This window comes from Diplotaxodon limnothrissa, linkage group LG19 (assembly GCF_057381915.1).
Source record: "Diplotaxodon limnothrissa isolate DT_005_m linkage group LG19, D_limnothrissa_male_GT1.1, whole genome shotgun sequence".
NCBI lineage: Eukaryota > Metazoa > Chordata > Actinopteri > Cichliformes > Cichlidae > Diplotaxodon > Diplotaxodon limnothrissa.
In genome coordinates, this window is record NC_140614.1 from 23455971 (window position 1) to 23480608 (window position 24638).

The following is a 24638-nucleotide window of genomic DNA, read 5'->3' on the forward strand; positions in this document are numbered from 1 at the left end:
ATTTGGGGTGATGCATTGTGGTGAATGACTGGGATTGTATTAGGAAAGTTAAAATGTGTTAACGTAGCTAAATTAAACCTTGCAAACTACATGTTTTTTTAAGACTTTACCTGAAATTAGAAACTAATCAGCCAAGCCGTTAAAGATGACTGATGAAGTGAATAAAATTGGTCACCTTTCATGACCTGAAATACAGCCCAGGGAAATCACAGTATACGTGTCAGAGATAATTATACCACAAACTGAATTGGTTGTATAACTATAAAGCAAGGGTGTTGCTAGGATCTTGAAATCTCCGTGCTTCACAAAGGTTTAATTCACAGAATGATCCTGAAATTAAAAAAAAATCAGTGCAATTTCATGTCTTGGGAGCTTGGAAAGAAAGTCACTGGACTTCTGTAAGTTTGTTGAAGATGAGTTTCCTCTCATCAAGCTTCTTCAGTTCTAAAACCAAATGGTGGAGAGCCCCAGGTATTTACACCCTAGTGGGAGTTGTCACTTAAAAGGTCATGACCCACTATTGATCATGTGCCTCATCCTTTTGCCAGTTAATAGAATTATCCAAAATGTCAATATTTTTTCTAATATGACATTTGCCATATTTCCAGTCTTCTTTTTTTTTTTAAATCTAATATTTTTTTCCTCAAGTGTATTAAGTCATAAGATCAAATGTGTGTTAATAACAGTTAATGTTCATAAGATTATTTTTGCAACATTAAAATGGTAAAAATTGACCACCTTCCCATTGATACTTTTACCCCTAAAATAAAAGTTCAGTCATTAATTCTAATGCTTATAATCTTGGAGTCATGAAGCTACAGTGCATGACAATACATTTACATTTAATAGAATTCAATGTATCATATAAAAACCAGTGAACATTAGTGAATGTTTCAGAAAGATATAGGGACTCAAAATGGGCACTACCAAGACCACTAATGAACTGAAGTACAAACAAATTCAGGTATGAAAATATTGATAAATCACAGATTGGCAGATGGAACATTCATATACGCATTATTTGTGTTTAAACAACTATTAGTAAATATGGTCCAATGACACTATACATTCTTTTAATGGCAGGAAAGAAATCTGCCACATTGTGTTCTAGCTGGTACAAGGAGATATGATCATGAAAATATGCACTTTTCACAGCAGATGGCATTTCAGTGATTATTTTAACATGTATCATTCCTTTCATTTAGATGAGATAATTTCAGGATCCTGGAAGTCTGCAGAACTAACTTCTGAGGAATTCTGGTATAAAATGATAAAGTTAACCCTGTAAAGCCTGAACCACGAAACAATTGCCAGAAAATTCTAATTTGCTTATTTATTTTTGAAAATGGAGTGGTTATTGAATCTTCTGACAAAATAAGTAAATAAATATGTATTTTCCAACAAGTGTTGTTACATTTGGTCATTGCTTGAAGATATATTGTGCAATTTGTTTAGTTTTTTTTTTTTTTTTTTGGGGGGGGGGATCACTCTGATGACGTAGCGATCTCAAAAACCCTAAAAAACCTGTGTATCAAATAGGATATTTTTGCCATTAGAGGGTAAAGGCTTGCTCAAATCATGTGATTTGTGAGTAGATGTCATAATACAGATGGAAACCAAAAAAAATACTGATATCAGAAATCTTGCCTTTGACTACAGCTTCTGTGTCTTTATATTGAGATATCAGTTTATACTGCTTAGGGTCCTTCTGCTTGGCATAATGGTTGTCACACTCATGGCTAACTAAGGTAAAACTGAGACATCACTAGTAAAATTTATCTCACTGTGCTTTATTATCACATGCACCTCAATAAGGAGACATCATTTTGAAGGAACTGAACATGATTTATTGAAATACAGCTATTTAGCAATTACGCCCCATAGTGCTATGTAGAACAGGAAGTAGAACAGGACCCCTGGAGTCTAGACGCTGGTGGTGGAGATGAAGCAGGTGGAGATAAGGGTGAGGAGCTCGATCTGGCCAGAATGAGGTAGGGATGGGGAAGAGGCAGGAAGTAACAATGAGAGTCTCAAAGGCTGAATGACAGAAAAGCAGTGCGATTTAAAGATCATCACACAGAGGCTGACTGGTTTGCAGAAGGGGGACAAGAAAATGACTGGAGCAGAGTGATGAATACAGAGTTAATTTAGACAGCAAGGGAAAAGTGAAAGTGTTGCAAGGAATAGAGAAGCCTGACACCCAGTAACGATGAAAGATGAGTGAATCTTGATCTTCCTGCATAGATTAATTCTAGGAATATTCAGGTCTTTTGCTTGTAGTCTTTTTTTGTGAATGAAACGTTTTCATTTTTTTTTAATTGGAAGAAAAATGTTCTGAAGTTCTACGTTTCAGCCCTCTGGTGGTAGTTGGAGGTGTAGCAGGTTTCTTTTGTATATTTTGTATTTTGTGTAATGTTCGGTATTTTGAACAGCTCTTACTATGCATATGATTGTTTTATTGGTAAAATGAACACAACAAAAGAGGATTTCTATTTTTTTTTCCAGATTCTTTTTTAAAAATTCATCTTTGGTTTCCTGAACTATGCAATCTGCACTCAAAAATCACAATATAATGATAACCCTTAGACACATAGTATTATGAAATTTGTTTTAGGTGGCTGGAGTAACAGATGAGACTGTTTCAATTTCCAGAAACTTTAGACAATCACTGCAAACACTGAAACTTGTTGATGTGTTTACTCAACAAGTTGACACAATTCCTTAGGACACAGTAATATACATCATTATGTGTTTTTTAACCAGAACACCTGCTCCAGTTAGAAATATGTGAGACTGAAAAGAATAATTTCTGGCACTGAATAAAATTTAGACATGATGTAAATTATAATTAAAGTATGGCCTCAGAGATTTGGATCTCAATTAATGAGATCCATGGATAAACTGTTATGTTAAGTGACTGTCCCACTTCAAACAAAGTGACAGTTTTTGGCTACTCGGAGGTGAAAAATGACCATAAAAGGATGCAATAAAAAGAGGTATAAAACAGGAAAAAATGACTACAAAACACTACAAACAAATATGAGGTGTGGAGAAAAAAAACACCAAAAGGAAATTGTCATGTTAAGCAATGCAAAATACTGTAAAATAATGTATGTAGATGCAAAATTGCAAAGAAACACAAACTCTCGACAAAGATCATTATAGCAATTATTATTATTTTTAATATAGATCACTAGAAAGAGGCAGGGCATATTTTTTTTAAGCCACTCCTGTAATTTTGTGTCTCTTTCAGAGTCGCTCCGATGTCCAGTTTGCTTTTTGTATCAATTTGGTGGATTTAATTTTATGTGTATTCTCTTTTTATGACACAAGAGGGCACTATTTGTTTTCATATAAACAGAGGGTTATAATTTCCCATGCAGACTCTCCAGGTGCAGGTGTGTTCACTGACCCATGCTGTAATTTGAATATTTGCTATATATTCCATATTATCATCCCAGAAAAAAACATTTTTGAAAAAAAGTTTTTATTATGCGATGATAAAAAAAATCTTAAAAAAAATATATTTTAAATATTTTACCGGACTGACAGCTAACCTAGCTCTGATTCTGACACACAATTATCAACGTCTATAAAACAAGGCGATACCGTCTCTCCGATCTGTACAGTCAGCACAGGTACCTGTAAAGAAATCAGCTCAAACCTGTTGGGTTTTCATAGATTTATGCTATCATGAGTTGTGTAGAACTGAACATCTTTCAGCACATAGAAAAAAGATAATATTACATCAGTTTAATATACCTTCCTTTTAATTGATGTTCATGTATTTACATTTAAATATAGATTTGGTTTGTCAGAATGAGCAAAATGAACCAACCAGTATCTGGCGACCAACTAATATGGGCCCTGTTAATGAGACAAATATAATGGAAAGGTTGAATGAGCCTCTCCTCACATGACCTCTGTGTTTTCTGTTTCATTGGGAGAGGTGGGTGGTTTCCTCCTACAGTGTGTTTTGCACACTTTCATGCATCACTGCTCCTCACAGTTTAAGTTCTGCTGTCACACATGCTCTCATTCACTTCCACTGAAAACTGAGTCAGGATGGTGTTTCCAATGTTGGTGGTTCTTTTGTTAGGCTTTCTGAGTCAGGGTGAGAGTTTTGAAAACATTTCTGACATATAAAACAAATTTTATGTTTGGTGACATGTTATCTGCTCCTTCTGTGTACATTGAGTTTGAGAGTTTAAAATGCCTTACTGATGTTTACTATTTGAAAGTTAAAAGATTCTGTTAAAGTCTTTGTTTTATTTCTTCATTTCAGAGTCATTTGCCAATAACTTTCTGACTCAGACTGATGAAGCCAAGTCTGTCAGTCTTGGTGGGACCGTGACCATCAGCGCAACAGGGAGTTCAAATATTGGTCCTGATCTCAGTTGGTACCTTCAGAAACCTGGACAGCCTCCCAAACTCCTTATATACAGAGCATCAACTCGCTCCTCAGGAACTCCGTCACGATTCAGTGGCAGCAGATCTGATTCTCAGTACACTTTAACCATCAGTGGTGTTCAGGCTGAAGATGCTGGAGATTATTATTGTCTGGGTGACCATGGTGGTGGAGTGTTCACACAGTGATATATAGCTGTACAAAAACCTCCTTCAGCAAGACTGAAGGCTGCAGGTGCAGATAGCTGGTGCAGAGGCTGTGATGAAAGTTACTGGCCCAGTGAACACAAAAAGAGCACAAACACAAGAACATACTAACATACTAAAAGCTTAAACATGCTGATTTAACTCTGCTAAAAAACAGTAAATGTAGTTTTCTTCTTGAACTGATCAACTAATAGAATAGAAACATATTATTTACTGTTACAAAATACACTAAATCACAGCTAAATCACAACAGTTGCCTCAGAGAGCTTTATATTGTAAGGAAAGGGCCTACAATAATACAGAATAGACAAAACTAAAACATGTTATGTTACTGAAACAATAAATAACGGGTTATAACCATGACTGTGTGATAGATTGGTGGTCAGTTACTGAAAGGATCTTCATTGAAGTGGCACTACAGTCTTAAAAATCTGTAGTACATTGTATTTTCTTCTCTACATTTTGCACTGCACACAATAAGGTAACATAATAATAAGATGTTCTAACAGTTTTTAAAATAGAGTTCTCACATTTAAGATAGATACATAGACTAAGTCACAAAGTGTTCCACATTTACAATATAATGCAAATGTAAAAAAAGAACTTCACATATCACACAAACAAGGTACCCGTACATTATACATGTATTTACAATACATGTATTTTTCAGTTAAACATTTAATATAAAACATATATTTACTTTTATTTGAAATTGATCTTGATTATGTTTCCTGTCACAGGGAAACATAGCAAAATGGCATAAAACAATATAAGGAAATGCAAATAAGCAAATTAATAACCAAATAAGCCAAAGTATAAAAACACTCTATAAAGAAATACATTGAATGCAAAAGTCACAAAATGGCAACTGAGACACAGACAGACAAAACATGTATAAAAACCTTGACAGAAATGAATTAAAGAAAATTACAATTGGCCAGAAGGAGACAAAGAAAATGTGTTTTTTCATCGATGTCCAGTCTGCTTTTTGGATCTGTGTATCAGAGTCAATTTTATATGTATTCTCTTATTTTGACATAAGAGGGCACTATTTGTACAGCAGCAATGTACAATTTCCACCCAGACTCCATTGGTGCAGGTGTGTGCTCACTGACCCATGCATTAATTTGAATATCTGTCGCACACCCTGGATGCAAAATAGTTTTCTATAGTTTCAGTATGATACAGAATTTTTTTCCCTTCTGTAAAATGACAGTTTTTAATGTTTTGCTGGGTGGACCGCTGTCTTTAAGTCTATAAGGCCGTCTCTCTGAGCTGTACAGCCAGCACAGAAATCTGTAATTACCTCAACTCTGAACTTATGAAGATCTAAATTACTGCTGTGTTGAAACATATGTGTGAGAACAAGCACATTAGTTATACTAATATCAAATTAAACTAGGGACTGATGTGTTGCAGCGATGATCTCTCGGAGGAGATTAGAGACAACACTGTTCCATAGAAACTCCCTGATACTCATTAACGGGTAGTGAAATTGACATTTGCGCTCCTTTTTTCAGCTTCACACTTCAGTTATGCAAACAGTTTCCTTCTGCAGAAACAAACATTGTTCTTAGAATCTATAGTTCCAAAGCAAAAGGTAAAATAAACTCCAGAATACGGATTTTTTCCTTTGGATTAGATTAGTTTCATACCATAGACAGAGACTTGACTTTATAAGTAAACATGCAGTAACATATACAACCTGCTAGATTAGTAGTTAGTATGTTAAAACAAAACAAGTTTTACCTCACAGACTGAGGATCTGGTCTTCTTGAGCTTCAATAATTATTATCTAATGAGTTTAAAATCAAAAAGCTCTGTGAGGTCTGAGCAAAAATGCCAGCATCATCATGTTAAAGCAATAATAATGCAGTTATTTTCAGGAACTCAAAATGCATCTGAAACTGCAGAGTGTGTTATAAAAAAAATATAAAATATTAAAATATGTTACTCATTCTTTCTCAGTAAAATTTGAGGTCAAAAAAGGTGGTTCTTTTGTTAGTTAGTTTTTATTTTTTTCTTCATTTCAGGCTCATTTGCCAATAACTTTTTGACTCAGACTGATGAAGCCAAGCAACATTTCAAGCAAGATGTGCTGCTTTTTCCCTCATTTATTTTTGTTGATAAATGAATGATTTGTTTTCTAAGCTATTACCACTCAATTACCTGTGGTAGTTCCATGTAATAAGCATGCAAAATGCAAAGCTGCCCATTTCTATATATTAACATATTATTAACCTATTAAAAAACTTAATTGAATGAACTGGAAAAACATATGCAGAATCATAATAATTAAAATTGAATGAAGACTACACATGAATACATTAGATTCACATATGCGTGTAGAGGATACTCTTTCACAGCATAATTAATATCTAGATGACAATACATAAAATGGTAAAAATATTTCAGGTAGGAAAGAAAGTAGAACACATTCAAAATGTTCAATAAACAAAAATAAGATATATAAATTTCCTTCAGTGTGTTGAGAGCAGAGAAATGATTTCCATAGAGAGGAGGCTTTGCATCATCAGCTGATCCTCCAGAGAACTGAGAAGGTTTATAGTCCTGTGACTTCAACACTGCAGGACTCACATCTGTCAGTCAACACAGCAGAAAGCACAACCACCATGACTCTCATCACCATCCTCATCTGGACGCTGACCTGCTGCTGTTTTACAGGTTCATTCACTCAGCAACATTTCAAACATGATGTGCTGCTTTTTCTCTCATTGATTTCTGCTGATAAATGAATGATTTGTTTTTGTCTGCAGGATGCAGCGGTCAGGTGACTGTGACTCAACCTCCAGTAGTGACATTTACTCCTGGATCCACTGTGACTCTGACCTGTAGGACCAGCCAAGCTGTTCAGAGATGGTCTGATGGTGACGCCATGTTCTGGTATCAACAGAAATCTGGACAGACTCCAAAGCTCATAATAAAATTTGTGAAAACACTTCAGTCAGGAACACCAACTCGATTTAGTGGCAGTGGAAGCAGCTCTGACTTCTCTATGACCATCAGTGGAGTTCAGGCTGACGATGCAGCAGTTTACTACTGTCAGAGTCAACATAACATAAACAGTGTTTGGGTGTTCACACAGTGATTTGTAGTCGTACAAAAACCTCCCTCAGTCAGACTGCAGAGACACTGAGTTGTTACAGCAGGAACTGACTGCAGAGGAAGAGACTCTGACACAGACCACTGAACACAGGCCTCACAGTAACTTCACTGAGCAATAAACACATTCAAGGCCATTTTAACATAAGGATTTAAATAAATAAACAATTACGTTTATAATAAAAACATAACAACTAATTTTAGTTAGGTTTCCTGACTGTAGTCACAGCAAGAGTAGTCGTTCATATGAACAAATGAAATATATTTTCTTTACCTTTGTATTCATAGCAAGTTTGTTCATCATGACATTTAAAAACAACAAAAACCAACTGCCAGTTTCAAGTTTTTTACTACTGTGTTATGTCACATCATTTTCATACAATTCCTCACCATTTTCAAGCTATTGACACTCTACCAGGAGAAATTCAAATTCAGGAGAAATCAACTGAAATCATCTAGTAGGTAGTTTTAATTGTAAATAATAAATTTAACCCATTGTGCTTGTCATTAACTAAGAACACCCCCGCCCTCCCCCCCGACAAACAAAACCTAAGATATCATAAAGCGAATTTGTGGTTATTGCAAAACGTTTGTGCTATGCTGACAAACATGAGTCAACCAGAGATTAAAGTGAAATTTTGAAGGAGGGGGAGCCCTAAGAGTGGGTGTTGAGGTGCAGTGTGGGGAAAATAATTACTTAGAAATAATTCACATCATAATTTGTGTTGTGAGCTCCAGTAAATTGCCTTTGCTTGTGTGTATGTGTGTGTAGCTGTGGTCAGCTGACCTGAACAAAATGTAAGTAGAGAGCCATATGACTGATTTCCAACAATGCAGAGACTATAAATATAATATAATAGAGAACTTTGCGAGGGCACTTTTATTAATAAATGGCGTTAGTAGTGGGATAATAAGGCAGAAAAAGAAAATAATAATATGTTAATTTCTAAGCTATTACCACTCAATTACCTGTGGTAGTTTCTGTGTAATAAGCATGCAAAATACAAAGCTGCCTGTTTCTATATAATATCATATTAATAACCTATTTGAAAACATTTCCTGGTAGTTGCAGCAGGAAATAAACAGAAATAAGAAAAAAGCAGAGCTGCAAAATGCAAAACTGCTTGTTTGTATTTATTAACACATTAATAACAACGTTAATACTGTTTTATAACAAACTTACAGAAGAGCAATGACTACCAGGAAACACATGTGATGTTTTCTGTGTAATAATCTGTAATTTAATACCATGGTAATGATAACTCATTAAATCAAGCACCACCCAGACTTCACAGGTGCAGGTGTTCTCACTGACCCATGCTATAATTTGAATATGTATCGTGCATCCAGTTATGTGAAATTTTTCAATTTTTAACAAGACTGGTATGCACAATAGTAATATTGTTTTATCCCTGTCACACTGAATGTTTTGTCATCAAAGTAACTGCAACACACTCTGGTGGACATAATATAACAAATTGACTAAAATGAGCTTTTTGGACGTAATTGGAAGGGAACTCACCGCATCACTGGAGTTAGAAGACTAACCTAACAGTATGCTCATGGGTAAAAGAGCAACCAACAAACAATCTAAGCAACAAAAAACAAACAGAAAAACAATTAAACTAAAACAAACAAAAAAACCCAAACAAAACAAAACAAAATAATTTCTTTTATTTTTGGAAAGATCCAATTCACCTGTACATGGTTTAAAAATATCAAATACCTGGTTTCTGTGGAGTAAACCCTTCATCACAGGGTTTTACAGGAGCTGTGCAGGACTAAATTATTCAAACAACAAACTAATATTAGATAAGTTTACAATTTAAAAGCTTTAAAACACTATGTATAAGTTTCTTTTTTGAAATACATGTAGAATGAAAAGGTTGAATGATCCTCTCCTCAGCTGACCTCCTAAAATGGGTTTTGCACACTTTCATGCATCACTTCTCCTTTAAGTTCTGCTGTCACACATGCTCTCATACACTTTCATTGAAAACTGAGTCAGGATGGTGTTTCCAATGTTGGTGGTTCTTTTGTTAGGCTTTCTGAGTAAGGGTGAGAGATTCTTACATTTAAGACACAGACTGTTTTATATTTGATGAAATTTTCTTTGTTCTTTTTATGTTTGTGTCTAAAAAACAAACTTGTCATTTTATTCTTCGTTTCAGAGTCATTTGCCAATAATTTTCTGACTCAGACTGATGAAGTCAAGTCTGTCAGTCTTGGTGGGACTGTGACCATCAGTGCTACAGGGAGTTCAAACATTGGTGCTGATCTCAGTTGGTACCTTCAGAAAACTGGAGAGAGTCCCAAACTTCTTATATACGGAGCATCAAGTCTCTCTTCAGGAACTCCGTCTCGATTCAGTGGCAGTAGATCTGGTTCTCAGTACACTTTAACCATCAGTGGGTTTCAGTCTGAAGATGTTGGAGATTGTTGCTATTTGGGCTGTCGTTGTAGTCGGATGTTTAAACAGTGATTTATAGCAGTACAAGAACCTCCTTCAGTCTGGTTAAAGGCTGCAGGTGCAGTGTGCTGGACTGTGATGAGAATAACTAATCCACTAACACAAGAATCATCAACCACAAACGCACTGAATAAAACTAAAACTAAAGAAGTATACAACTACGTTTATAATGATTCAACCTTTATATTTATCATTAAATATGAGCAAAAGTTCATGAGCACGTCTTTTTTTAAGTGTAATGACAGAAACTGATGTTTATGTATTTAGTTACCTTCATAAATGGCATTTTTTATAAAAGTTATAAATGATCATAGATATAGAATAAAAGGTTAAAACATTAGTGATTTTTCATGAACTGGGATTTTATTTTGTGATGCAGACTTGTTTTTTATAGCATGATTTCAAAGCACAACATGAACAAGCAAATGAAATCTGCATGCATAACAATAGAGAGTCAAATGTTTGCAGAAAAATATGAACAAACAAAACCTGTAGCTTCATCAAACACATCATGCAGACAGGAAGTGTTGCTGAAGCTCTACTCTTAGCAGTGGTCAGGGTCCAGGGTTTGAGTGACGGGGCTCTGTCCACTCAGACTGGCCTCACAGCTCACTGAGCCCGCTTTCTCCACTGGTCTGCAGAGAGGCTCAGGGTGCTGCTCCAGCTGTAGCGACCGTCTATCCCCAAGCTTATTGAAACCCCTGGGGATGCTCTGTTTGTCTTCCTCTTTGGATGAAGGGAGGACTGTGAGGGTGGGCCTCAACACACCCACTGGAGGGGAGAAGAGCAACCACAGACATAAGAATAAGTCCTGGAAACAGTGGGGTTTGAGCTTAGACCCAACGCTCTCTAACAAGCAGCTGACTGAAGCCTTAGGCTTCACTGAACTCCCACCCATAAGCAAAACTGCAACTAACTTTACATCTTCTGAACGTTCAGGCACAGGCCATTTGAAAGCAGTGTGCCTGTCCCACAATCCCCTGGGCTCCACTGGCTTTGAGCTGGTGTTAAAGACTCTGCCCCTCCACTGCCTCACACATGTGGACCTGTCAGCCGTATACAGAGGGCCTGCTGATTACCCGGCACTGGAACACCTCGCCAAAGTCCTGTCACAGGTGTGCATGCAAAAATCATGCAATGTCATTTATTGTCGAAAGATATAACTACACAGCAAATCCAGCATGTCCAAATTAACACTGTCGGATTTGATTTCAACACTATTAAAGTGTCTATATGGGTCCACACCAGAGAGTGTTAATTTAACTCTTTTTGGAGAGTTGGTACGTTAACTCTGATTTAGTGTTAAACACCAAATCTGTCTGGAGTTGATAATTTAACACTTGGTGTTAAGAGTTTATATATTAACTCTCAAAGAGTATTTTAGTTTAACTACGTAAGAGTTATCTTCTAATTCATTCTAAAAAATGGGAATTTTACTGTTCTGAACTTCTAGAAATTTCTTTTGGAAATAAACATTTACTAAAAAGACGCAATGGTTTTTGAAAAACATTTATTCTGAACTGTGCACCACAATTTCAAAACATTTTCTGAAAGATGTAACAGTATACATGTTCTCACTTTCATTAGAATTTTGTTTATCAAAAGGTCTGACATGGTAAATGCAAATAACAGCATTCTCATCACTTATTTCTTCAATACAATATGCATGTCCTTCATTCATCCCTTTGTGGAACTTCAACGCACTTCTGCTCTCCCCCATATTCCATCTTCACAAGCATATCCTGTGCGGAGATTGAATAAAAATTAGTTGACACTAATTAATGGCACAAATAATCCAGTAAACAATTGCAGCACAGTAAAAAAAAAAAAAAGGAATCCTCTTTGAGCCATTACTTGTGTAAAGTATTTTCCCAAAAGACAAAGACACAGGCAACAGGTAATACTGAACTAAATGTAAAACCTCAACCTTTTTCATTTTTACCTAAACCGTGTGCACAAAACTCTGGAGGGATCTATGCTAACTTAGAATCCAGTCAGGACGTCTGCTACTGCTGTTTGCTCGTTTTTTTTTAATTTTTTTATTTTTTTTTATGGGCGATCGTTTTCAGGCTTCAAGTAGCACCATTATACCAACATTTCACATTCTAGACATTGTTTTAGGTGTATTTGACCAAAAGTTTGACTGAAAATTCACATGCAAGCTTTTTTCAAGGCTGTGGTATTTGCCCGCAAACAATACCTTTCAGCTAGCTAAAACAGAATATTATGCTATCAGCGAGCAACATGGCTAATGCCTTTCACACAGCTTTGTCTCAACTCCAAAGAGCCACAGAAGTAAAAGCTCATAATAATAATTGAAACAATCTTTGAAAAAATGACTTACCAAGCATGGCAAACAACTCAAATATGTAGAGCAAAATGTTCTGAAACGGCTTCACTTCAGCTTCGATTGGAGCCGTGCTGGGGGTGGAGTCTGTGAATTTACTCTGTTGGTGTCATAGCCCCTCTAGGAGTTCAGAGTTAAGAGGTCAAGAGTTAATGTTTCCATTTTAACACCTCCAGATTTGACAGAGAAACACTCATTTTTAACACTCGATTTTAACTACTATCATTTTACACCTCAGAGTTACATTAAAAGAATGTGACTCTGCTTAGAGTAAAATTAACTCTACTTTTGCAAGGAGACTATTAACACCAAAAAATTTAACACTTTTGAATTTGCTGTGTATGCAATCAGGTTAAGACTTTTGTTTTTTTGCAGGACGAGTGCTCTCTGACCCACCTCAGCCTGCTGCAAATGGGCTGACAGACAGCAGCGTAGCTACCTTGGCGAGGTTTGTGTGTGAGGGCGTCATTTCTACGGCTCAGTTATTACGGCTTTGCCTTTGTTTAAATTGTCACTCTTTACTGGCCTGTTGGACTTTTTATTATAATTTCACAGGTGCCTCTCGTCGTGTCCCACACTGGTGAGTCTGAATCTGTCAGGAAATCTGTCTGTTACATCAGCGGGACTTCACAACATCCTGGCGTCTGTCAGAGAGGCCCGTCGACCACTGACACTTCTAAACCTCGAAGGTATGCATATGTGTGAACTTGGAGATACTCCATGGACATGGAGTTTCACACTAATTCACAATTTGGATTTCTTTGATGTTTTTATCACCTGTGCAAAGTTGTACTTGGCAACAGTTTGTTTCTTGCTATCAGTCTGTTTCCTTTTGACACATTTCTAAGTTTGAACATTTAGTATGTATGCACAGAGGTGTTACATGGTGAGTACACACACAGACATTACAATATAGAAGTGTGGTTTAAAGATAAAAAAAAAAAGATTAGTTGTGAATTAATTTTCCATTTTATGGGGCAGAAAACATTGCTGGATGCTAGCTAATTGGCTACATTTGGATGTCAAATATTTATAGGGGGGGAAATGGACATTATGGATATGAAATAAAATGTTTCTTTGTTGCTTAACCTGCAGGTTGTCAGGTCTCTGGCCCTTGGGAGAGTCAAGATCTGGACAGTTTGTCAGAATTGGTCCAGGATATCCGTCTTTGCTCTCAGGCCCTCAACAAGCTGGACCGACAGACCTTGAAGCAGCGATGGGACAGGACTCAGTCACACGGACACTTTCTCGACCGAAACTCCAAGTGCCTCCTCTCTGCCACCTCCACTTGAGGGTTGCAGGTGTGTTCATAATAAATAATTAATAATGAATTATTAATTTCATAATAATTCATAATAAAAGTGGTCATTTTTATAAACATTTTGTTTAATGAGGCTACACCAAAAAGAAACAAGATAAAAACAAAATAGAGTGACATGGTGTCCACCAACAGTCTGTTGATAGCTTGTGTTTTATGCATTTTTCTCTGCCTTATTTATACATGTAAAGCTCTGTATCTGTATAAAGAGTCTGTGTTAGTGTGTGAGAGGCAGTGTTGGGAAGGTTAATTTTAAAATGTATTCCATTACAGAATACAGAATACATGCCCCAAAATGTATTCTGTAACCTATTCCGTTACGTTACTCAATGACAGTAACGTATTCTGAATACTTTGGATTACTTAATATATTGTGGCGAGTTCAGACAAGGAGGAGACGGAGGTATCGTTTGGTCTTGCTTCCCGTGAGCTAGCCAGGGAGCACAGCCGTTTATAACATTTGCAGAAGAACACACTGCCACTAGCTAACTGCTCAGCGTGGCAACCACAACACACATAGGGCGCCCTCTGACCCCGGAAGGACACACCGTCGCAGCGAGAGGGCGTCACCCGTCACCATGGCAACATACACAAAACATAACTGTACAAGCAGAACCCCGAACAGCCCTGACCCGCTACAATATTATCATGCTTTTTACAACAACGTGAATGTACTATTGCTGTGTGATTTATTACTATTACTGAAGGTCCGCGACTCCGAACTGTAGTAAAGGGACCTCTGACTAATGCTGGGCTCACACTGTGCGATTTTTGGCCCATTTTGAGCTGATTTTTGAGTCGTGCGATCGTTTTGGCGATCGGCCCGATTTTGGCCTTCATCGTGCGTCGTGCATCGTGTAGTATACGTGGGGTAACGAGAAGCGATTGACACCTCACGACCAGCTCCCGATCATCAATCGCTTGGTCGTGAGGGTGTCACCGCAGTTTGCCACACTGCGCACGCGCAAACACAAATGTCAGCGAAAAAGACGGCGTAGCACGGCAGTGCAGCGTGTGATCTGGACACAAGCGAGGGAGGCACAACCTGTAGAACCATCCGAGCCCTTTCGATGTGGCCTCACAAAATTATCACGACCACAACAACCGTGAAAATAGTTGGATCGACACTGCTGCTCAATCACAGCTGCCTGACCAATGTTTTTCATTAGCAATTTAGCAAAGTTGATGGTGGTGGTGTGTCTGTGTGAGTGAAAGACGGAGAGGGAGAGCGAGCGACAGAATTTATGTTATAACCTTCATTTTTATGGACGCACAGTGTGAGCACTCAGGTCGCATCAGAGCATCGGGCCGTATAGTGTGAGACCCTGCATCGTGACCTATGAACTTCTAACCCCTGCGAGTCAATTGTACAGTGTGAGCAGGAGCTGAATCGCGCGACTGAAAAAATCGCACAGTGTAAGCCCAGCATAATACGGCGGGGTCCCTGTCGGCTGGTAGCCGAAAAATAGCTCTACTTTGTTGTGTGGGTCAACTTTTCTTGCGACAGACAGAGAGAGGCGTTGAAAGGCTGCTCCAACGGAACTTGTTGTTTTCGGAGGAAAACACGAACACAGTGTACAGTCGAGTCTTAATAGCTTATGTTAACCATTCCTCGCCGTCAGTCCCCTGACCGTGGTCGGGAGACACGAGGGGAGATGCTTCCTCCAGGGCCGAAGTTTGTCCTCCTTCGGGGTTAACTCCCTTCACTTTTGTGGAGTAGTGAGGCAGACAGAAATCAGCCGAGGCACCGGAGAGTACTGAAGAGATGAGGCTTTAATAACAGTACTGCACACTTTGGAAACACACTGCATAGCCTGTAGCCCGTTAGAACGCTGCTCCCGGTCGCCCTCTACCCATGACACACTCTCTCACTCTCTTTTTCCTCTTTCGCTCCCCGCGTTTCCTTCACGCGCATGCTCACACACACATTACATACACTCCTTACTGCACCCAGTCACACACAAGACAGCAATTCCTGCAACACTACCCCCACTCTAGATGGCAATTAAACAATAATTCCACTCCAGCATTGTAATGCATAAATTTTAAAATTTCTGTGATTGTTCGGTGTTGTCGAGGGTGTGTGTGGGACAAAACGATTCGGTGAGGGGCTAGCTGCAGGTGCATGCTCAGCAACAGTCTCATCTCTGTCTTTTTCTCTGACGACCGCACCATAACAGACGCCTACCCGCTGCCCCGCATCCAGGACACGCTGGAAACACTCTCAACTGCCAGATGGTTCAGCACATTAGACCTCGCATCTGGCTACTGGCAGGTTGAGCTGACGCCTAGAGCACGCAGGGCCGCCGCTTTCTGCACTAGGACAGGCCTCTTTGAGTGGAACGTCATGCCATTTGGACTATGCAATGCCCCGGCAACGTTCCAGCGGCTGATGGACCGCGTCCTGGCTGGCATGCAGTGGGAGACCTGCCTGGTCTACTTGGACGACATCATCGTGCTGGCTAAGGACGTGTCGGGGATGCTGCAACGGCTTGGCCAGGTATTCTATAGACTTCAACAAGCTAACTTGAAACTGAAACCTGCCAAATGCTGCCTCTTTCGCCGCGAAGTTGCTTATCTTGGCCATGTGGTATCCGAGCATGGTGTGGCTACCGACCCCAGCAAAGTTCAAAAGGTTCAGATGTGGCCCACACCTACGTCCATCCAGGAGGTCAGACGCTTCATCGGCCTGGCCTCATATTACCGCCGGTTTGTGAAAGATTTTGCCTCTATAGCCGAACCTCTGCACAACCTGACCAAGAAGAATGCACATTTTCAGTGGCATGCTGAGCACCAAGCAGCTTTCGACAAGCTGAAGTGTCGACTCACCTCTGCCCCTGTTCTTGGCTATCCACTTGACCATGGAGAAATGACACTAGACACTGATGCCAGCGACACTGGCATCGGCGCGGTGCTGTCACAGATGCAACAGGGCGTGGAACGTGTGCTGGCATATGGCAGTCGTAAGCTATCAAGAACTGAACAAAACTACTGCACCACACGACGTGAACTACTAGCCGTCGTGGATTTCACGTCCCACTTTCGCCAGTATCTCCTTGGACAGCCTTTCAAAGTGCGCACAGACCACAGCAGTCTACGGTGGCTAACAAAAATGAAAGAGCCAGAGGGACAATTAGCTCGATGGCTCGAGAAGCTTGCCGAGTACAACTTTGAGATCATCCACCGTCCAGGTCGAGTGCACACCAATGCTGATAGCCTCTCCAGAAGACCCTGTCGCCAGTCTTGTCCATGCAGAGTGCAGGACCCCCCCAAGCATCTCGGGGGGACCAGTCATCAGGCAGTTCAATGCGAGTTGGACTCTGACACCAGCTCCCTGTTGCTGAGTCCGGTGAGGGTGGAGGGACAACCGGCTACTACAGCGGTGTGTCTAGTGGGGGTAAGTCATAACACCACCACACCAGAAACAAAGACTTTAGACCAAACTGCTCTTACAAAGTCAGACATTTTATGTCAAAACACTCCTATCAACACAGTACGGTGGCTGGGAAGTGCAAAGCGCAACAAATTAAAAAACGGCAACAAATTAAAAATCCACAACAAATTAAAAAACGGCAACAAATTAAAAAACGGCAACAAATAAAAAATTCACAACAAATTAAAAAACCGCAACAAATTAAAAAACCGCAACAAATTAAAAATCCACAACAAATTAAAAAACCACAACAAATTAAAAATCCACAACAAATTAAAAATCCACAACAAATTAAAAAACCGCAACAAATTAAAAATCCACAACAAATTAAAAATCCTTGACGGAAAGGGATTGTCTGAAATACCGGAAGTGGAGAGTGATGTCACGAGAGGGGGCGTGGCCAGAATTTTTGGTTGAGGCGCCATGTTTCTCGGCCGAACAAAGCGCTAGCGAAAGAGGAGCAAAAGTACACGGATAACACCAGTTATGGTTCGTACTTGCTGTGCGGTCGGTTGTAAAGTTAGATCGCACGACCGGCAAGGGAATAAGGTTGAAAATGGTTTATCTTTTCATTCTTTCCCCACCTGGAAGCAACATGAGGCAGCTCATGTATCGGATGTTACCAAAAGAAGGCGTCTAGTCTGGATAGCAGCTGTGAGACCAGCTGATATCCAGTTCGATTCCATCTCCAAATATCTGTTGGTGTGCTCCAGACATTTTCATTCCGGTAAGTTATAGATATGTTCATATCACTCTTTATCGGTCTTTTAAGTCTGACATCACTAGCCGTGTCTTGGCTCAAACTCCCAAGAGCACCTGCAGGTCCATAAATCACACGATCACTGTGGCATCACTGAGTGTTGAAAAACTATCTAAAGTCTTTCATCTGTAATAAAATGATCAGCGTTCTGCTCTACCATGTGTAACAATTGAGTTTATCATCCAGGCATCCATGAAGACGAAATTAGCAGGAAGTTAGCTCGCTAGATTCCATCTAAATACAATATAGCATGTCCTAACTGAGGGATTTTGGAAACAAAGTCAAACGTACAGCTCTGCTATCACTTCCAACATAAATGAAGACAGAAAACTAAACAGCAGTGACGTTTGTAGGGTACTGAAGTTTGGCTAGCTGGTGTAAAACGATGTGCTACGTGACCGTTAGCGGCACAGCTATGTTAGCATAATATAAACACTAACTTTTCCCACTTAATAAAAGTTATCGTGAGGATTCTCGGTGGTCAGGAACAACGGCGCTTCGTGTCCATCCCGTGTAGATGTTAGTGAAAAATAACCCCCCTCTTAATTCATCCTGACCAAACTGGTTTCATAAAAGGTAGGCACTCATCAACAAATACACGTAGATTACTTAATTTGATAGACTACTCATACAGTAAAAACCTAGAAACTACAATATTCTCTTTAGACGCAGAAAAAGCATTTGACAGAGTTAACTGGAAATTTCTATTTGCAACTTTACACAAATTTGGTTTTGGATCCTCTTTCATAAACTGGTTAAAAATATTATATAATTCCCCAACAGCTTGTGTTAGAACAAATGACCAGACATCCTCCAGCTTCTGTCTCTTGAGGGGCACCAGGCAGGGATGCCCACTCTCCCCTTCACTATTTGCAATTTTTATTGAACCACTAGCAGCAGCAATTAGACAGAATTCAGTAATTAAGGGCATAAAATGCAAGAACGTGGAACATAAAATCAGCCTTTATGCGGATGATGTGTTACTCTTTCTCCAAAATTCACAAACCAATATCTCTGGGGTGATTGAATTGATAAACTCTTTTGCAAGAATATCAGATTACTCAATTAACTGGTCAAAATCTACAGTCCTACCGATTAATTGCTCCTTCCATAATTCCTCTTCTACACCACTGCAATCGGGAAATATAAAATATTTAGGTATTAATGTTTCTCCCAAGCTTGCAGATCTAACTAAATTAAACCATATCCCACTTTTAAAGAAGGTAGAAGATGATCTGGCTAGATGGAAATGTCTACCCATATCACTCATGGGAAGGGTTGCCGCTATAAAAATGATGGTCTTACCAAAAATAAATTATTTATTCTCAATGATCCCAACTAAACCGCCACAAGATTGGTTCAGATCTCTAGATTCATGTATGTCCAAATTCCTTTGGAAAAATAAACCCCCACGTATAAGCTTAAAAACACTACAAAAGACCAAGGATAAAGGAGGACTAGAACTGCCTAACTTTCAGCACTACTTCTTAGCCAACAGGCTTCAGTTTATCTCAGGATGGCTAAAACATACCCTCTTAGATGAACCTTGGCTAGATGTAGAACAAGCACTCTGCAATAATCTAGAGATCTCAGACCTACCATTTATCAGCTCAAACATCCAACGACATGAATGCTTTAAAAGCATCAACATCAGCTCTTCTCTGACAGCATGGTGGGAGTTTCTAAAATTGACGGCGTCTTCATTAATCCCATGCAAACGTACACCTATCTGGAACAACCCTGACATATTACAAAACAATAATATGATAAACTTTTCAGATTGGAGTGATAAAGGAATCAAATATTTAGAACATATACTAGAAGGAACAGAATTTATTTCATTTGACGGACTAGTTACACAATATGGGATCAACAAGAAAAGATTTTTAGAATATCAACAAATTAAATCCATAGTAAAAAAGAAATTTAAACCGGGTCAAGTTGAACTACAAACACCACCAAGTGTGGTTCAATTTCTTACTCTTAAACCCCCCAAATTACTATCCAAAATATACAGAATGCTTTCTAAAACAGATGAATCAATATCACTTCCTACTGCAAAATGGGAAGCGGATTTATCAGTTAACTTAGACCTAAACTTCTGGTCTCAGATTTGCTTAAAAACCTTTCATCTAATTAGAAATCCCAGTCTTCAATTAATTCAATACAAAATATTACATAGAGTGCACTATACAGGTCATCGGATGTTCAAGATGGGCTTTTCGTCTACCAACAACTGCTCACACTGCCAAACCAATTCACCGGACAATTATATCCACGCTCTTTGGTTCTGTCCACCAGTTCAGAAGTTTTGGCGCGAGATATGTGAAGACTTATCGAAGTGTCTGAAATGTAACATTCCAACTTCCCCCTTAGTGTGTTTGTTGGGCAGCTTAGATAATGTCACTTCAGAAAAGAATATCGCCCATATGGTTTTCACTGCCCTATGCATAGCCAAGAAAACAGTCCTCATGAACTGGAAAAATAAAAATAATCTTAATTCTAACCAAAATAGAAATTATCTATTAGATTACATTAGTCTTGATACAGCCTCTGCCACCACATCAGATCAATTGCTCTGGGCTCCTTTGATCAGCTCCATCACCTAGTGGGGGTGGGGGGTCATAGTTTGGTCCCGCCTTCACTGTTGTGATTGGTGTGGGGGTAGGGACAGGCTTAGGGCGTCGGGGGGTTCCCTGGAGGCATCTTCCTTGGGGGGATCAACCCGGGGTAGCGGTCATGTCCGGTTAGGGGCTCTGTTGGCTCTCAGGTGACTGTTTCCTCGCGGCTGCGTGCAGCGGGGCTAGGGGAGGGTCTGTGCTGACGGACGTGGGTTACTGACCTGGTAGCCTGGCTGCCCCTGGGTGGGTCCGGGATGGGCGTGAGGTTCTGGGGGCGCTCCGTCTCTGGGCTGGGACCCGGACCGGGCCTCGGGGGCTTGGGTCCTGGTTGGTGTGTTGCCGGGGTTGTGGGCGGGTGGGTGCATGGGGGCCCAGCCCTGGAGCAGGGTGCCGCCGGTGCGTCGAGCCACCTGGGGGGCTCTTCAACTGGTGGGGGAGATTGTCACATCTTGCAGGAGCTTTCCTCTCCTCAGGAGCTCCCTCTGCAGGAGGGGGAGATACAGGAGAGGTGGAGGAAGATCTCAGCCTGGGTGTTTATTGTCTTATGTAGTCTGGAAGATGAGTGGATGGTGGGGTGGGTGCAGTTTTCTCTGTGGTGGGGTTGGGTGGACTGTCCCGGGCTCTGTGGGGCCGGGCGGCGCTGCTGCACTGGGCCCGGTCTGGATGGGCCTGGGCCCCCTTTCCCTGGCGGGTCGCGGAGTATGGGGGTGCCTACTGGGGTCAGCGGGGGAGCTGGCCCCAGGGAGGGGTCACTTGCCCCTCCCTTCCTTCCCTCCCCATCTCCAGCTGCCTCCCTCTTCCCGCTCCACCACAACCACCCACACATGCAGGGCCTTGGAGTAGGGGTATGTCACCAGGGTGCAGAGGAGGCTACCCCCCCCCCCCCCCCCCCCCTCTGTCCCCTTCTGGCTGCCTCTGCCTCAATTTTATCCCACAACTTAGACATTCACATTACTCACACTCTCATTACACATACATATAGGATCTTGGGGGTGGGCACGATACACGGAGTCCAAAGTACCATCAGGGTGTACACCCCACCCCTGGCATCGTTGCCCACCTCTCAATTTTAAATACACGTAGACATTGAGGGCTAGCAGGAGGGACCATGCGCTTACCTGCTGCTCTCTGGCAGGTAGCTCCAAGCCCTCCTGGGTTTTAAATGCACCTTAGAACACACATGCATCAACATTACAATGAGCGGGTGGAGGGAGGTTTGGAGTCTTCTCTCACCCCCATTCTCTGCGACCTGCTGGAGCGGGGGGGCTAGGACTAGGAGGAGGAGTTGGCCGTCTGACTGCGGTCTGGAGTGTGGAGCCTTCCTGCTGCTGCGGAGTCGGGGCGGTCTGCCTCCCCCCACCGCAGGGAAAAGGGAAACACCACCTGGGTCTGGGTGCAGTTCCCCCCTCCAGGGGCGGGGGCACCTAGACCCGGTTTGTAGAGTACGCTTGGGGAGTGTGATCGTGTGTACAACGTCTCTTTATGTCTGTCTCCACGTTGGTTGAGTGTGGAGTAAGTGCATATGAGAGCATGAGGGTGGGAATGGATGTTTGTATCTGTGTGTGCCTGTATGTCTGTGTCTATATGTCAGGTTGGGTGTCAGGCGCCACCTCTCTGGGGACATCTCAGGCCCTCCAAGGTTTGGAGGCCTATCTCCCCCTACCACCACTTCCCCTGCCAGTGGCGGACTCCCTCAGACATCGGTGCGTTGGTGGTTCTTTGTGTCCGGGGATGGGCGTCCAGGTACACACCAGCTCACTCCTTGGTGGCCGCTTATCGGGGCCTGGAGCCTGGGGCTCGCTCGGGCCACTTCGGAGGTGGGGTGCCCCCGGCCTCTTGGCCTGGGGCTCGGTCACTCAGGCGCAGCTGGCTGCCGGCGGAGCTCACGGGCACGTCACTGCAACCCCCCCTGGCTTCTGCTCTGCGGCTGCTGAGTGAGCCCTCATCTGGGACTCTCCTCAGCTCTTTCCGGGACAGTGGCGCAGCTGCCCCTCTGTTGGTCTTCCTTGGTCTCTTGTGTTCTGGGGGCCTCTGGATGTCTGGAGTTTTGATCTCCTCCACACCTGCTTCACGCCCTGGAGGACGGGGCTGTGGCCCCCCCACACCCTCTAGCAGATTATTACATGAAGGAACCTTTTAAAAAACAAAAAACAAGCGCGTCCATGCTCACAGGTGTACACACGGGTGATCACACCCACAAACTACACCCTTTTTGGCTCCTACCTCAAAGCACACTGTGTTCTGTTGATCTTATGTGCTGCACAATAATGTTTAACATTTAGTATTTACTGTCATATTCCCATATATCATTGTGATGTTGTTTATTCTATTACTCTTGTTCTCTTCTGCTTGCTTTCTTTTTTCTTTCTCAGCAGGTGATCCAGGTGATTGATATATGCATTTTTTTTTCTCTGCCCGTTCTGTTGGTTTTTGTCTTTTGCCCTTCTCCCCCGTCCCTCTTCTCAGCTGTTTCTCTTTCCCTCTTTCTTTCTCCCCTTCTTTCCCCCAGTCAAGTCTGTCCCGTATTCAGTAAGTGAAAATAAAATAAACAATAAAAGGTGAATCAAATGGACCATTACGGCAAGGCTGGGATGGTCAGTTTGGTAAAGTAAATCCGTTGGGCATCTTTCTTTGCCTTTAGACAACAATTCTGATGGCAAAAGAGCCAAACGGGACAGGCAAAAAAAAAAAAAAAAAAAAAAAGAAACTGTTGGGAAGACAACATGAACATTTTACTTATACTGTATAATCTGCAGATTCTGACAGAAATCTGCATATCCTTTGAAGCACCGCTCCTCTCTAAAATGGCAATAAGGAGGCCATATGTAAATAACAAAATAATTTAAGGCAAAGTCTGAAACAAATCTTTATATTTAAGGGGCATCAGTCAAACAATACTGTTTGGTCTGGGTCTAAACAGAGCGTGTTGTGTGTGACATCTGCTTTTGCATATGTGGGCCACTTTGAGGGTTCACAAAGGAGCGTGTTTGCTGTCACATTTTATTTGTAGTGTGAACAAGCAGACAAAAAAATCGGAATTGAGCATTAAGACCTGTAGTGTGAACGTAGCCATAGTGAGTAGAGTGCATTGATGTGACATTGTTCTGAAGGATTTAGTTATTCTCAGTGGTTAAAGAAATTGCAATTATTTATTCATATTTATTAGAAATAATCCTAATTACATATCTTGCTTCCGTGTTTGTGTCCTGTGTCACAAAAATACATTTTTTACTATAATACATTGATTAATGACCTGCAGAATCTCCTTATCATATTACGTGTCCATAATTGTCACCTAAAGTCAAACTTTATGCTTTCTCCATAAAGTGATTACATACTTTAGTTTCATTTTCTGAAGTCAGGTTTCTGAAAGAGAACAGGCAGATTTGGAATATAACATGCAGCGTTCTATAGATGGATACATAAAAAAAATGGAAAATTACATGTATGTGCTAACTTTCTAAACACTTTGTTACATTTATGATAAATGGATTTGAAAGTAGATAAAACACATTTATGTTGGCCTTGGCTCATTAGTCTTTGTCTTTAAATTAACTTGTAACTTGTATGTTTCAGGTACTGCACTCTCAAAGACTGAATGAACCAGCATTGCAGCCATGGGTCATTGTGAGCATCACAGGGAAGGTTGAAGCTGCCCACTGCACCTGTATGGCCGGAGTCGTGGAGACCTGCAGCCATGTCGCTGTTCTTCTTTTTAAAGTAGAAGCAACAATGCGGATCTGTGGCACAAGGGCTGTTACAGATGAACCTGCATACTGGGTTTTGCTGGGTAATATGACCAAGATACAGCCAGAGGTTGGCCATAAGATAGACTTCTCCTCTTCAGCTGCCCAAAAACTGCTCTGGATCAAAACATAAACAGACCATCCGTATTGAAAGGTAAAAGGAGCCGTCCTCAAAACAGAAAAATCCCACCTGCTACTGTGGAGGA